Below are 14867 nucleotides of genomic sequence, written 5' to 3'. Positions count from 1 at the left end.
ACTAGCCATTTTGCATGCAAATACTTGACCTAGCTTTTCAACGGAACAATTCCCCATCCAAATGTAATTGAAGAGTTGCACATACATATTTTGTTTGTGGAACGCCTTTCACATTTTTTAATATGTTGATCATAATAATAATCCGCTGTCAATGAAAGGACACAATTTTTATATTTAATTCTATGCATATGCTAATAACTTATGTTAATTGTAAGATAGTTCTTCCAATGCTACTTGTAAAATACACCTAGTTAATGTAAGTGGTCTACAAATATTACCTTTACCTCACTTAAAGTTGTCCCGGTTAACATTGTTTCATTGTTACGTTGCTGATCAATTAGGGAACATGCTTGTTTAAAGTTGCACAATGCTCCCTTATAACGTTGTTTGGCAGTCGCCTGCTTTGTCCACTGCTTGCAAGAGCCGCCGCCGTTGGAGCTAGCTGGTGGGGGCTTGGAACCAGGGTTGACCGGCAGCCTCCCTATCAGCTCCCCACTCCCCTAAGTTCCCTGTGAGGCAGCTGCCCAGCAGGCTATCAGTTTCTGGCAGTTCAGCTGTCTCTCCCACCACTGCCATGTGCTGCTCCTGCCCTCTGCCTTGGAGCTGCTCCCCAGAGCCTCCTGCTTGCTATGTGTGGGGAGAAAGAGGGGAGCTAATGTCAGGGTGTCCCCCTCCCCTCTGCTCCTGCACCTCGCTTACTCCCTCTTCCATAGAGCAGGGAGGACACACGACAGGGCTCAGGATGGAGGGAGCTTCCTGGCAGAAGCTGCCATCTCAGCTGGCTGATCTACTTAAAAAGGCAGTGTACTTAGAGTGGGGTCAGCGTCCTTAAAGGGGCAATGCACACCTCTCTCTCACACACGGTGTGTGTCTCTGTCTGCCATGCTGTCTGCCCTCCCTCCATTCGTGCTGCTTTGTAGAGTGTGAGGTTTACAGTAACAACAATGAGTTAACCCTGGAGGGCTCAGCCAATTGCTAGTTCATCTTTTAGCAGTAAAAGCAGCAAAGAATCCTGTGGCACCTTATAGACTAACAGACGTTTTGCAGCATGAGCTTTCGTGGGTGAATACCCACTTCTTCGGATGCAAGTGGTGGAAATTATATATACCTGCCCCAGGAAATTTCCACCACTTGCATCCGAAGAAGTGGGTATTCACCCACGAAAGCTCATGCTGCAAAACGTCTGTTAGTCTATAAGGTGCCACAGGATTCTTTGCTGCTTCTACAGAACCAGACTAACACGGCTACCCCTCTGATATTTTTAGCAGTAAGGCATTCCCTGGGAAATATCCCACCCTCTGACTTCACCACCTCAACCAAGCCTCACAATCATCATCACTGTGTACCACTATTAAATTGTTTGTTTAAAATTTATACTATGTTTATGTGTAGTCTTTTGTCTGGTGAAAAAAAATTATCTGGAACCTAATGCCCCCATTTACATTAATTCTTATGGGGAAATTGGATTTGCTTAACATCATTTCACTTAAAGTCACATTTTTCAGGAACATAACTACAACGTTAAGCAAGGAGTTACTGTATATTAAAGATAAATATATATTTCTCTGCATGCCTACCAATATGTGCTGCTCTGAATGTCTATCCTAGCTATATATTGTATAGGATTAAAGTATAACACAACCTGACTGCTCGTGTTATGTTATGCACCAACCCAACAGATCACAGAAATTTTCAATTTACAAAATAAATAATCTTTACTTTTCCATTTTATGGATTTTAAAATTTCAAATGAACAGGTGTCTTTCTTACTTTAAGTCTATCAGTTGTACTGTCACAGGGAGTTCTACATCTCTAATTGAAACTGCAGAACCAACTCAAGCATAGGACTATATCCTATAACACACTTTCTGCAGGGTACAGTGTTTAACCATGATAATAAGCATTATATTCTGTACTAAGCATTTGAAGGATCAGGCCCTTATTTTATAATTTAACTTTCATACTTTTAGACCCAATTTGTAAAAGACCATGCACAGTGTATTTAGAAAGTAAAAGTTAAAATTATTTTCCTAACTAGCTGTACCCTAGCTTGAAGTGGAAAATACTAAAAGTAATTAGGGACGTAAAAGCCTGTCTCATTTACAAATGTGATTCAGGAGTTTAGAAGCCTAAGTTCCATTAACTTTCATTGAGACTTGGCCAAATTTTTAAAGATATTTAGGAACTCAGTGGGATTTACATAAATTCCTAAGCAGATTAGGTTCTTAACTTCCATTGAAATCAGTGAGAGTTTTGTTATCAAAATAGCAAACTAACTTCAGGTTTCACCCATTTACCTGCTTTCCTTGGAGCTTTTGGTCAGCACAAAAAATCCCCGAAAAGTCCCGAATGTTAAGGAAATGACTAAGCCTGAGTTTAAATAGAGGTTAAACACAGAAATAGAGGTTAAAGTGAATTATTTTTAAAGTTTATTTTGGGTAAATGACAATCCTCTTTGTTTAATTCTCAGGGAGGGGAATATGGTTATTTGTGGAAATTTTAGTAACTTAAGCTTCAGTTCAGGAAAGCATCCGTGTTTGGAAAGCACTTAGGCATCTTTTAACTTTATACATAGTTAAATTTTAAGCATGTGTGTAAGTGCTTTCTGTCATTGGGAATTTAAAATGATAATTCATTTTCAGCTGCTGTAACCTATTCTCTAGTGTACCGGTAATATCTTTGGAAGATTGCATTAAAACAAAGCAAAAACAAGCACGTTCCATGCCTAAAGAAGGTATTTTAAAAGACTATATTAAATCCGCTCCCCATCCTCAAAGCTCCATTTTTCTGCTACAATATTGGCCATTTATTGAATTATTGTACCCATTAGATCAAATTGCAATACAATGTCCCTGCCATATTTTAACTGTTCTGTCAAAACATGGGGATGGGGCCTAAGCTGTGAAGTTCAGATATACATTTAAATTGATATCAGATCTTTCTGAGAGTTCAGGTGGTGGTGGTGGTGATAGGGGAGTAACTTTGGGGGGTTCCAGTTCCAGCTACTCTGATTTTTTTCAATACACGATGTAAAAGAAAAGCAGAGAAATTCAGCTAAGAATGATTTAAAGAGAGAGAGAGAGCAAGATGTTTAACATCAAGGTCCATATATCTAGGTAGCTAGATATACCTAGCATTAAGTCTATGTTTAAGCATCTGCATAAGTGGTCTGATTTACAAAAGTTTTGGGCATGCAACTCCCATTGAAATTAATGATGTCACTGTTTAAATGCCTAAATATGGATTTAGGAGACTTAACATCAGAAATTTGTTTTGTCCTAAGGTTGCCTAGTTAAGGGGGTTGGGGAATGTTAACAGTAATTAATATTTTAATGCTGACTATCATTAATCTTTAAATTACATATATTATCAAAAGGAAGTGACCATTTATTTTTTACTTTGTTTTTCACCCTCCTGTTTGTTTGTTTTATATGTTGTACATGTATATTGGTTAGTGGACTTTATAAATCTAAATAAATATTGGACCCAGATTATGCAGCACTGCTTGAAGAGTAGAGGATAAAAACTCAAGTTGCTTATTGACTATAGCATAGCACTAGTAACACAGCTAGCACACCCAGGCCCAGGTTAACACAGTTAATGCCAATCTCTGTGATTTAGTCACAGCTGTCTCTCCAGAGCACTTGGACTCCTCTTCCCAGAGCCTGTCACCACACAGCTGCTGCATAGTCAGGGGAAGATGTGACCAAAATAATTTAACATACGAATTTAAATCAGAACCAGTTAGTCTTGGTCATTTATAAGATGCTTCCTCTGACTATTGTCAATGGAAGAGAAATGATTCAGCAATGAATGGTTGACAACAATACTAGGGGAGTTTATTGATATGACTGCAGGTCATATCAACTGTTACTAACAATCATTTGGCTCAAGCCAACCAGCAACCAAATCCAATCTCTGGTTTTTAGCAAAAGCATGTCTTGGTGTAGTTGTTGAAGGTGAGGATTCAAATTAATCTCTGACTCTTACTCCTTACCAGAAAGGTTCTCAGCAGTTTGCAATTGTTCACAACACCACTCTGAATTGGGAGGGGTTCAGATACTTCTGACAGGGCTCCATGGGGTCCACACTGGAGGAAGTATGATGACGACATAGCCAGAGGGATGAATGGGCCAACTGGGACTTGGCAAGGGGAATGTGCATTGTCCCATCTCCAAGCCCTTGGAATATCCCTTGAAATGATAACACAGCCTCAGTTATATTCTATTTTCTGAAGATTCCACCTCTTCCCCAAGAGATGATGGAACAACTTCAATAAAGGCTTCTCCATGTGGATGGATCCCGCCAGCTGGGGGGAAGAAAGACAACAGTTTTTTTGCAGAGGCCAAACTGCAACTCACTCAACAGGAAGCCATAGGAGGAATTTCTGTGAGGGGATCCTTATGGAAGTATCATTCTCATATATCCTGCCACAGCACTTACCAGGGAAAGGGATGTTCTGGCCCCTAGACTCTGTTTGCCAGAAGTTGGGAATGGGCAATGGGATGGATCATTTGATGATTACTTGTTATGTTCATTCCTTCTGGGGCCCCTGGCATTGGCCACAGTCGGAAGACAGGATACTGGGCCAGATGGATCATTGGTCTGATCCAGTATGGCTGTTATTATGTTCCCCATTTTTTATATTTAACAGAGAGATTGTCTCAGGGACTGTATCTCCTTCCAATCATGATTATCCAGACAACCTCCTTTTCCAGTGGTAAATGGAAAACATCCCTTGGCAATGAAAAAATTAGGAACGTACTAAATGGTTTTCTTTTCATGACATTTAGTAGTAGGAGTCAAAGGAGAGAGATCATCATGTTATCAACTGGCTTGCAGTGCACCATCAGTGGGCCAGAGACCACATTTATGAGCCATTAATTAATTAAAAAGTGGGGGTTTAGATTTAGAAAGGAAACTGAAATATTAGAAGCTCAAGTTTTATTTGGATCTCACAAAATCTGAATGGTTGAATATTTTTTATTCTCCTGGCAGCCCTAGAAGAAGGCAAAAGTTTTTCTAAAAATAATCATTTTTAGCACATTTCCATTTTGTGTATACACAGACATATACACATAATTAATTTTCTAGTTCAAAATAATGGTTTCAATTAAAGAGGGATTTTTTTCTGAAATTCAAGTTTTGTGAAATAATTTTTTAAAGTTCTAGACTTTGTACAAAACATTTAGGATCAAGTTCAGATATAATGTGGAAAGTGCTGTAATTTAGCCCCCTATATTCAAATGCCACAGACTGTTTTCACCATCATACTAATGTTTAAGTTGTCTAAGTTGGGGCTGCAAATCTGATGAGGGGCTAAAAGAACATGTAGGTTACATCTATTTGGGCTACCTCTCCTACCTCTCAGTTTTTTTAGACTGATTTTATTATTTTCTCTTGAGCTTTACCATTCTGGAGTACAGAGACAAGATTAAATCCATTTCCATCCCACCAGCTAATGCTGAAATTCACACACTGATTTCAGGCAGTAAACATTTATATTCTTAGGGGAATAAAATCTGTGGAAATAATAGCCCTTCTCAAAAGAGTTACATCTGGGTTATTTTTAACCTTTTTCTCTAGCATATCATCTCATACTGAATAGTAGAAGTCTTGTGATTTTCATCTTATTGGAAACAATGTGAATTCAATGTGATTTTGAGACAATTTGATAGACTAATTATAACATGTTAGCTCAAACTTCTGAAGTAAAATAATCTATTTTATCTCACCAGTTTGCTTAAAGGGGCACATTCAAACTCAGGAAAACTTTTAGATACCATAATATTGATATATAAACTCACTGGCATTCAAACTTTTCAGAAGTCCAGAATATGGATCCAAGGTACTGGTTACGCCTGATGGAAGGAAAAAAAAAACAGCTGATAAATGTAAGGGTTAATTGACACATAGGCCAAAGTTCTCGTTTGGACATGTCAGGTTTTTTTCCTGTGTATTCCTGTACAAAGATAATCATGATAAATTTACATCCAACAATTTCCTCAGCAGCATGGTGTAGTGTGATAAGCATCAGATTATTCCACTGAAGAACATTTTCCTTGATTGTACTCCTTTGCTAATTCAGTTTAGGTTCACTAGCACCTTCAAACTACTGAAACTGCAGTTGTCAAGCTTTAGTGTGTTACTGATATACCAGATTATTAGAACATTCATGTGTCATGCCGTTTGCCAGAAGCTGGGAATAGGTGATAGGGGATGGATCACATGATTACTTGTTCTGTTCATTCCCTTTGGGGCATCTGGCATTGGTCACTGTCAGAAGACAGGATACTGGGCTGATGGACCTTTGGTCTGACCCAGTATGGCCATTCTTATGTTCTTATGTCCATGTGTATTAGAAGCCTTGATATTTCTCTAGGGCTGTATGTGCATCCAGAATATTTGACAATTTAAAATTAATACAAAATGTAGGTTGCTAGCACTTGACCAGACCCTAAAGCTGGGCAAAAATGTGGAAAGTGAGGACTATTTAACCCGAGTAGAAATTGCCCTAACAGCAAGACATCTAATTCTGCATGGCTCTGAAAAACATCTGTTTCAGTTATGTTACTTACATACCTCCAAGACAGAAGCACAGAAAGTGTCATAGTATATTTCTAGTAGCAGGATGATTTGAGAATGACTAAAGAAGAGAGAACAGAAGAAATGGGGATGTGGATCAAATTTGTAGTGGAAAGAGTGTGGACTACACAGAGCAGAAGAAAGAAGCTACGGCTAAAGACTTGTATTTGTAACTAAAACAAAATCTGTATTTCTTCCTTAGAATACGACAAGAAAGCTTAGAAAAAATGGATAGCTAGTAAAAATGGAAGCAAGTAAAAATCAAATGGAATTAAGGAAGACAAGGAATATTGAAGTCTAGTAGGACTTGTTTGTAGTGTTGTTGTCACCATGTTGGCCCCTGGATATTAGAGAGAGACAAGGTGGATGAGGTAATATCATTTATTGGACCAATTTCTGTCGTTGAAAGAGACAAGCTTTCAGGTCTGAAGAAGAGCTCTGTCAAAACCTTATCTCTTTCACCAGCTAAAGGTGGTCCAATAAAAAATATTACCTCACCTGCCATGTGTCTCTAATAGGAATTTTAATTTATTTTCAGGGAGGATGGTTGTTAAGGATCTATTCCTGGCTATTGTAGGATTAGACGAAGCCTGTAGAATATCTAGAAATAGACAAAATTTTTGTCTCCATTTCCTAAGCCAGAAAATTTAGCTGAGTGGTGGGGAACTCTGAAGGGGAAAGGGATTCTCACCCATACATAATGTATTAGCAGTTTCTGGTGTAGTCTCCACAGTGTTTGTGCCCTTCCATCCTCTATCTAAAGGGAAAAGGCAAGGAAGATAATGCAGTTGTAGTTCCTCTAGTCTAATTCTACCCTGCCCCAAGTCATCCCCTGAAAAACACTGTGCAGAGTTGCATCAGAAGCCTATGTGGAACTCTGCTGTGAAACTCACAGGGTCTGGATACCTATGCTTGCTATTGTCATCCTGCTGCTGCTTTGCCACACTTGCACACGCTGTAGAACTGTGATGTTTCATTTCTGTCAATGACCTCTGCCTCCATAGAGCTGGATGCAAGATTTGCCCCATAGGAAACATTACTTCAAGTTGAACACAATACAGTATTGGTATTCTTTGGGGGTTTGGTATTTCTAGTATTGAATCTGTTGTATTGCTTTTGCATTTAGCTTTGATTTTGGATGTGTGGAATGGGGAGGGGAATTGTATGTAATCAAACCCTCAGAACTATTAATTATAAGTTTATATCAGTAAGTACATAGCAAATATAAAATGCAAATATCTGTGGATCAGTGTGCGCACCTGGTTCTCTAAGTGCTTTTTGTTGCATATTTTATACCTCAGTATTTTTAACAGTATTTTGGCATGATAAACCACAGTGGCCATTTGCAATTAGAGAATTTCGAATGTGTCACATCTCATCAGAGTGTCACCTAATTCATCTTCAGCCATTTAGTTTCCAAATATGACATGACCTACCTAACCTAAGCAAGACAAACAGCCCATCTGAAATGTGACATGATGCATTAGTGTCTTCCATTACATATATGATAGAAGTACCATATATGCAGAAATGTAATGTTCCAGAAATGACAGTATATGAAGACAGACTACTTAACATTTCAGTTGAGTGCTAAAAATATTGTTCATAGACTGAGATCACTTGGAGAAAAAAAATGTAAGTGAAAGATTGTAAGATTTGGTGTTTGAGAGAATGCCATTAATTAATGCTTAGCAACATCAACACGATATTCAGCTTTATATTTTCTGTTTCTTCCAGGTCAGTAATGGCAGCCTTGGATACACTGTGACTTTATTCCGTTAAAGTTAATTTTTATGAACCAAGCTTTCAAACATCAGCACCAAAGTTGTGTCCATAAAATATCCATGTGCAATTGTAGATATAAAACATATGGTTTTTGGGTGCCCCAGTTTTAGGGCACCCAGCTTTAGCCATCGCAAAGAGGCCTGAATTTCAGTTTATGCAGAACATCCAGCCTGTGAAAACCCTGCAAATGTGTCTGAAGCTGGGCACCCAAAAACTTATATCACTTTTGAGAAACTTAGACAAGATGTGAAATAGGGTCAGCTAAAAACTGCAAAAAAACAACAGTTTGGGAATCTTGACTTTTGAGTGTTTGACCTTTCAATCTTAATATTGCATTAGTATAAGGGTCTTGTTTGGTTTGGTTTTGCATTTAGCAACTAAAATCCTTTTACTTCATCTAAATTATATATGGTCTAGTGTCTGAAAATGTCAATTCACTCTCTTTTGTTTTAAATTGTATTTATTGGTTCCCCTTTGTCTAACACAGAAATTTTCCTACTTAGCCCCAAATAAACGGGAAAACAAGTGCTGAAGAATAGTATTGGAAAAACTTCGCAGTGTTTTGATTCCAGAAATGTTAGTTCATGAGTTATTCTCTCTCTCTCAAGCTTTCTAAACAACTATGTATGGATATGGGGCCAATCTAGGAGGTGGGGAGTACTGGTAGATAAAGATGTCACAGCCATGCCCTCTTCCATGGTGCGAGCATCTATGGAGCACTAAACCATGAAAGAATTCTTCAACAAGGAAGTGATCTGTGTGGGGTGATCACTGGTGGTGGTGGATGTAGTATAAGTAGTTGTGAGAGGAAAAGAGGGTGATCTTTGAAAAGGACCAGATTCCTAGCTCGTGTGAGTCAGTATATCCTTGATCCATATCTGTCTATTAAGATTTGATCCATACTATTAAAATGTTTGACAACTGTTGAAGTGTAAATGGAAAGAAAGTGCCATCCATATCATGTCAAACATAAGCTGTTTATATCTTCACTTTCACGCCCTTCGTAGTCAGTTCCTCCTTATCTCTCGTTTGCTATTGAGCTGTTAATACTCACCTCAGATTGGCCCACTGTGCCAGCCTACTCTGCCCACTCATTAAATTTTCAAGCAAATACCTTTGTGCTTTCTCCCATGCTGTCCCACACACTAAGGAGGCACTGCTGGTAAAGTTCCACAAAACTACCATATTATCCACCTTCAAATCCCTCTTTAAACTCTCCTTTGCAGTGATTCCTACAAAATTGATGATGGTTAGTCTGCTGGTGTGCTGAGCCTATCATGCAATATTAACTGATTGCTCACTTATACTCCACATCTTTCTGTATCCATCAGTTGCCTATTGTTTTAGATTGTAAGCTCTTTGGAGCAGGGACCATCTTTTTGTTCTGTGTTGTGTACCTGTCAGGACACACAGGTGTTTTTGAAAATCCCACCCCTAATTCTTAGCTATTCAACCTTAGTTACATTACATTTTAGGTATGCATTGGCTTGGCAGATTTTTTTTTCCAATTTTGATAATTAATACAGATTTTATTGAACATTTTGTTCAATTTCTAATTTTAATTTGAATGTGCAAGTTGTGGGGAAATTATGGGAAGATAGGGTTGGGGTTTGGGTCAGGCCAGCACTGACAGTGGGGCTATAGGGAGCTCCCAGCACTGACATCATGGAGGCTCCCAGCACTGCAGAGAGGCCTGGAACACCAGGGTGCAAGGTACAGGGGAGGCTGTGGTCCTGGCCCAACCGAGCAGAGACCCCTGGCCCTGGGAGAGGGAGGTTTGGGGCTGCAGTGTGATGAGAGAAGTTGTGGTAAGGGGGCTAAATGAAGAGAGGTAGCAGGGGAGGAGAGAGAGGGTGGGGGCTCAGGTAGAAGACATAAACAAGCCCCTGGCCACAGGGGAAGGGACACTGCTGTTGAACGGCTCCTGCCTGGGGACAACCTCCACAGCTGTGGATGGTGATTGAGTGTGTGGAGCTGTGCCAGTGGAGCTGAAGAGGGCTTTCTGCAGGGCCTCATGGCCAGTGACACTGGATCCTTACAGGCCCAAATTGCAGGGAAGGCCCCGGTCCTGGTGGGGCAGAGGAGAGACTCCTAGCCAAGGTCATGATGAGGAGGACAAGCTGCTGGCTCTGGGGAAGGCCACTGAGCTGCTTGATGGCGCATGTCCAAGAATGGGCCCCATAATCCTGGTGATGAGTGATGCCATTCGGCAGGACTGCAAAGAGTTCCCTGAATGGCCAGGGGAAGGGACACTAGATCTGTCCAGGAGCTAGGTGTGGGGGGTGCTGTGCTTGCTGACTTATTGGTGGAATTTTTTGTCAATTTGTGTTCATCAGGTGAAATCAATGTTTACCAATGAGTAAATGTTTAAATTTAAGCCTGCCAAGCTTACCTATATAGCACTGTTGTTCAAAAACACTGAATATTGCTAGGCATATTAATACAGGACTTTGAGTAATTTATTTAAATTACAATACAGAAATGTATTCCTGCACCTGTCAGAAGCAGTGCAAAGGCTTGGGAGTGTCAGGAGTAATGGAGGCACTGAGGGAGAAGGAAGATGCCTGGAGTGATCCTGGAAGGTTGTTGGATGTGATGGGAGAAGTATGGAACAGGTTTTTTTGCAGTGGAGGGGGGGGGTTGTTAGTGAGTTGGGGAGCCTCTCCCATGAAGACCCTGGCTTATCCGAAGCCTCTCCCATTCAGTCAGGCACATCTGCCCTGTCCCTGTGCCCCCCATCCAGATGGGTCCCTGAAGCCTCCTCCCCCAACCCCATGTGGCCATGCACCTCCACTCCCATTTAGCCTCTGGCTCAATGCTGTCATCCCAATAGCTCCGAGTCCATGTGCTCTGATGAATTTTCACTCCTGGGGGAATTCTGTGCCACTGCACAAAGACAGAAAATATATTGTGCCTGAGAAGTGCTTCAGTTCCACTTTTTGCCCCTGAGCGGCCAGTGTGGCACCATAACAGCCTTCTGCATTCATGCTATTGGCTGTTCTGGCACCACAGAGGTCTCTGGTGGGTGAAAGATGGAACTGAAGCACTTCTCTGGCACAATGATTTTTCTGTGGAAAAAAATAAAATTCTGTGGGACACATGAATTCTGCGCATGCGCAGTGGCACAGAATTCCCCCAGGAGTAACTTTTTTTTACATAAATAGTGTGCATTTATGAAGGTGGATTTTTGGATGGAGGGAATCTTTCAGCTGCAGAAGTGAAGTTCAGCTGCTTGTATCTTTCAGGCCTAGCAATTAATCTTCATTATATCCATTTTCAGTTTCAGAACTATCTTGGAAGAAAGAGTTGGAAATTTATTTTCTTTTTATGCTGAGATTATCTTTTATATTTATATTTTCCCCAAGATTGGGGGACATTGAAAAGGAGGATGGGACATCTTCAGCCATAGGGTCCCAAAGGCTGTCTCTTATTTAGAAGAATTTTATTGTACATTTACATGGATGGCATCTCTGTGCATTGTTTTCATAGGGGCTATTTGTGGAGCACATGTGAAAATGGATAAGTAGCATTTTCCCTTGCATTGTGTCAGCTGTATCCTCAAACTGAGTGAGACCAAACATGCTACTCTGGCATAAATAGATTACCTTTAGCACTGAAACAGTATTATGAAAGCTTCATTACTGAGCTCCCTTGTTCTTAAAAGAGGATCACACAAAGCAGAGATTCACTTGAAGGACAAAAAAAATCTGCCTACAATTATAGCAAGGCACTTTTTGGCTTCAGGAGAAAAGTTTTTAATTAATTGTTCCAATCAAGGTTTTCATACTTTTAGAAGGAAGTTGGCTTTAGGGTATGTGAAATCTCTCACCAATTCTCGTGTTAATCTAGCTGTCTTTAGAGATTAGAAAGACTCTGCCAACAAAAATGAACAAAAGATCTCATTCTATTACTGGGTAACATATATTGTAGGTATTTTATAGTAATTTTGTCTTCCCACAAATGATACAAAAATTTCCTCCCTGCGCCCACATGTTTATCAGTCTTTTACGTGACATCAGTCTGATATCAGTTCACTCTTCCTTTTTTCCCCCTTATGATTAGAAGAAAACAAACAAACAAACACAAAAATCAACAGGGAATTTTCTCCTCTAGGATGCCCTAATACATTATCCTTGGGAGACAAATCCAAATGAAAGTCCGGGGCTCATTTAATTTTTAAAGGATAATGGAAAATGCATGAGTGTCACTTTATATTTGTTGCCTTATACTGCGCTGCTTTTTTATTTTTGCTTATATGCTAGTAGAATTAAAAATAAATAGAAAACTGTAATGTAGCAGAAAATGACCCCAAAAGATTCTGACAAGAAACCAAACTGAAACATTGGATGTTCAATTACATAGCATTAGCATAAACATGCAGTTTTCTGTCTGGTTTTTTTTATATTACTGTCATATTAGTTTTTCTTTGAGGGGAAAAATATGTTCTTTGTTTTGCCTGAAATGCAAACAGTTTAAGGGGAAAATTATGTCTATTCCCTGTTAACCACAAGAAAGTTCAGATCACTTGTCCAGGAATAATCTTGTATGTATTTTTTTATTTTTATAGAAGTCATACTAAGTTATCCAAACCTGTGTTACTCCTCTTCTCATTCAAAGGCTGACTTATCCAAAGCTAGCAGCAGGGACAAACTGTCATCTATCACTACCTGAATCCCTGATTCAGCAAGCTACTTAAGCACATGCCTGATTTTAAACATGAGAATAGTCCCCCTGAAGTCAATGAAATTTTACATATTTAAAGTTAGGCATGTGATTAGGTGCCTTGTTCAGTCAGGGTCTCAGAGCGTATGTGTATTTGTTTTCCCCCACAAAACAGGTCATCCTATAACAGTCCTACAGGCAGTCCTGTTATTGTTGTGTTCCCAACAGACACATCTGTTCTGGGACACATTGGTTAATAATAAGCAGGCTGATGCATAGCTCACTTTATGTATATATTAACATGTTTTCTGTCCAGCGGAATCTGACCCTTATATAACCTCCCAGGGGCTATGACAAATATGCAGTAAAATTATATTAAAAATCCAAAGATGACAGGAAGAGGAAGATTCATACCCAGTGAAGCTCTTAACTTGTGTTTACTGCCATCTGGTATTGTAATCCCTTGAAATACTGACCTTCATTGCCTCTTTTCACCCTCCCATCCCTTGTCAGTATTTCATGAAACAACCTCTTCTGCTGCCATGAAACCAAATGAACTTATTCTATCCTCCTCGCCCCTTTTTTCCTACAGGAGATTATACTTGAATTAGATCTTCCTTTTAGATATCTACTAATGGAGTTCTTGGAACTTTCTGTGCTAATAAAAGTAGATTTCCTCTTTAAAATAATCTGTGTTCAAATTCTGTCATGTCTGCCAACTGCTTGATGTGGTCAAGCAGTGGAAACCCAAGGGTGCAGAGCCTCAGCTGTAACAGTGTAAACTGTTACAGTTCCATGTAACTCCATTGGCTCCATAACAGCTTACACCAGCCGAGAACATGCCCTTTTGTGCATACTTCTGACATGTTATCACAGCTGAGACTGAGACAGAAGGTTTCCATAGTCTACAAGAATAAGATCTCCTAAGGGAGACTTCTTCAGGCCAAATTTGTAAAATCTGTGCTGCTAAGCTTGTCCAAGCTTCAAGCTGTATTTTTGTATTTCTGACACACAAGCTCTCCCTTGTCCGATTTATATAAGTTTTTAATTGAAACAAAAGCTGCATCTTCTATTCTGTTCGGGTAAGGTGAACAAAAGCAGAACTTCTCTGCTGGTGCCTGGAACCCAGACTGTGCAGTATATTATGAAAAGCTCTCAATAGCAGGAAAGGGAGGTTATAGTCAAGCATTCATATTTCCACCTCACTGAACAGTACATTAAAAGTAACTGACCTGCTCAACTACCTTGTCCTTTTTAGAAATACGTTGTAGGGGAAAAGTATATCTGACAACAGCCTTCTAAAGGTCACTGTAAGCCGAGGAAGTCTGGCACCATTTCTTTCTGCTTCTGTCATCTGGCTTAACTGCTACATTTATTGCAGTCCCTTCTGTTGATAATTAAGCATTTGGTCAGTTATAAATCACAGAGTTACCATTCCATGTATCAGGAACATATTACAAAATGCTATTGTCTGGACTTAACAACAAGATTTGGCTTTCTAAGCAAAAATGACTAAATGCAGAATCACAGGTATCAGAGCTGTAAATGTCCTTCAGGCAAAATTTTGTCAATGTTTTTCATGTATTCACTGACTGTGCAAGCCAGATTGGTACCCTCTATGCATGCCTACCAAAGACAGCAAACTCTAATCACTACTTTGCATTTCAGGACCCTGGAAAGGGAACTATTCTCTGGTAATATTGAATTCAGTCTTGGAATCCAATGTACTGTCCCTGATATGGTATAACTGTTTTTCTTTCCATGTGGTGGAATATCCTTTTCTGTTGCCTAAAATGTCAAATTTGTGAAGTTAGTTATGAATTTTTAGAGCCACT

The 14867-nt window shown here is 39.6% G+C and overlaps 1 long non-coding RNA gene across 1 annotated transcript; it reads right to left on the bottom strand.

Annotated features, from left to right (window-relative positions):
- Window positions 1-3947: 3947 nt before the first annotated feature.
- LOC123370642 lies at window positions 3948-14400 on the bottom strand. The gene is made up of 3 exons (XR_006579493.1): window positions 14265-14400; window positions 5808-5861; window positions 3948-4309 (listed from the first exon to the last, which is right to left on the bottom strand). It is a non-coding gene; the product is annotated as an uncharacterized LOC123370642 (long non-coding RNA).
- Window positions 14401-14867: the final 467 nt, after the last annotated feature.

This window comes from Mauremys mutica, chromosome 5, assembly GCF_020497125.1.
Source record: "Mauremys mutica isolate MM-2020 ecotype Southern chromosome 5, ASM2049712v1, whole genome shotgun sequence".
Taxonomy (NCBI): Eukaryota; Metazoa; Chordata; order Testudines; family Geoemydidae; genus Mauremys; species Mauremys mutica.
This window is presented reverse-complemented; position numbering and strand designations above follow the sequence as displayed.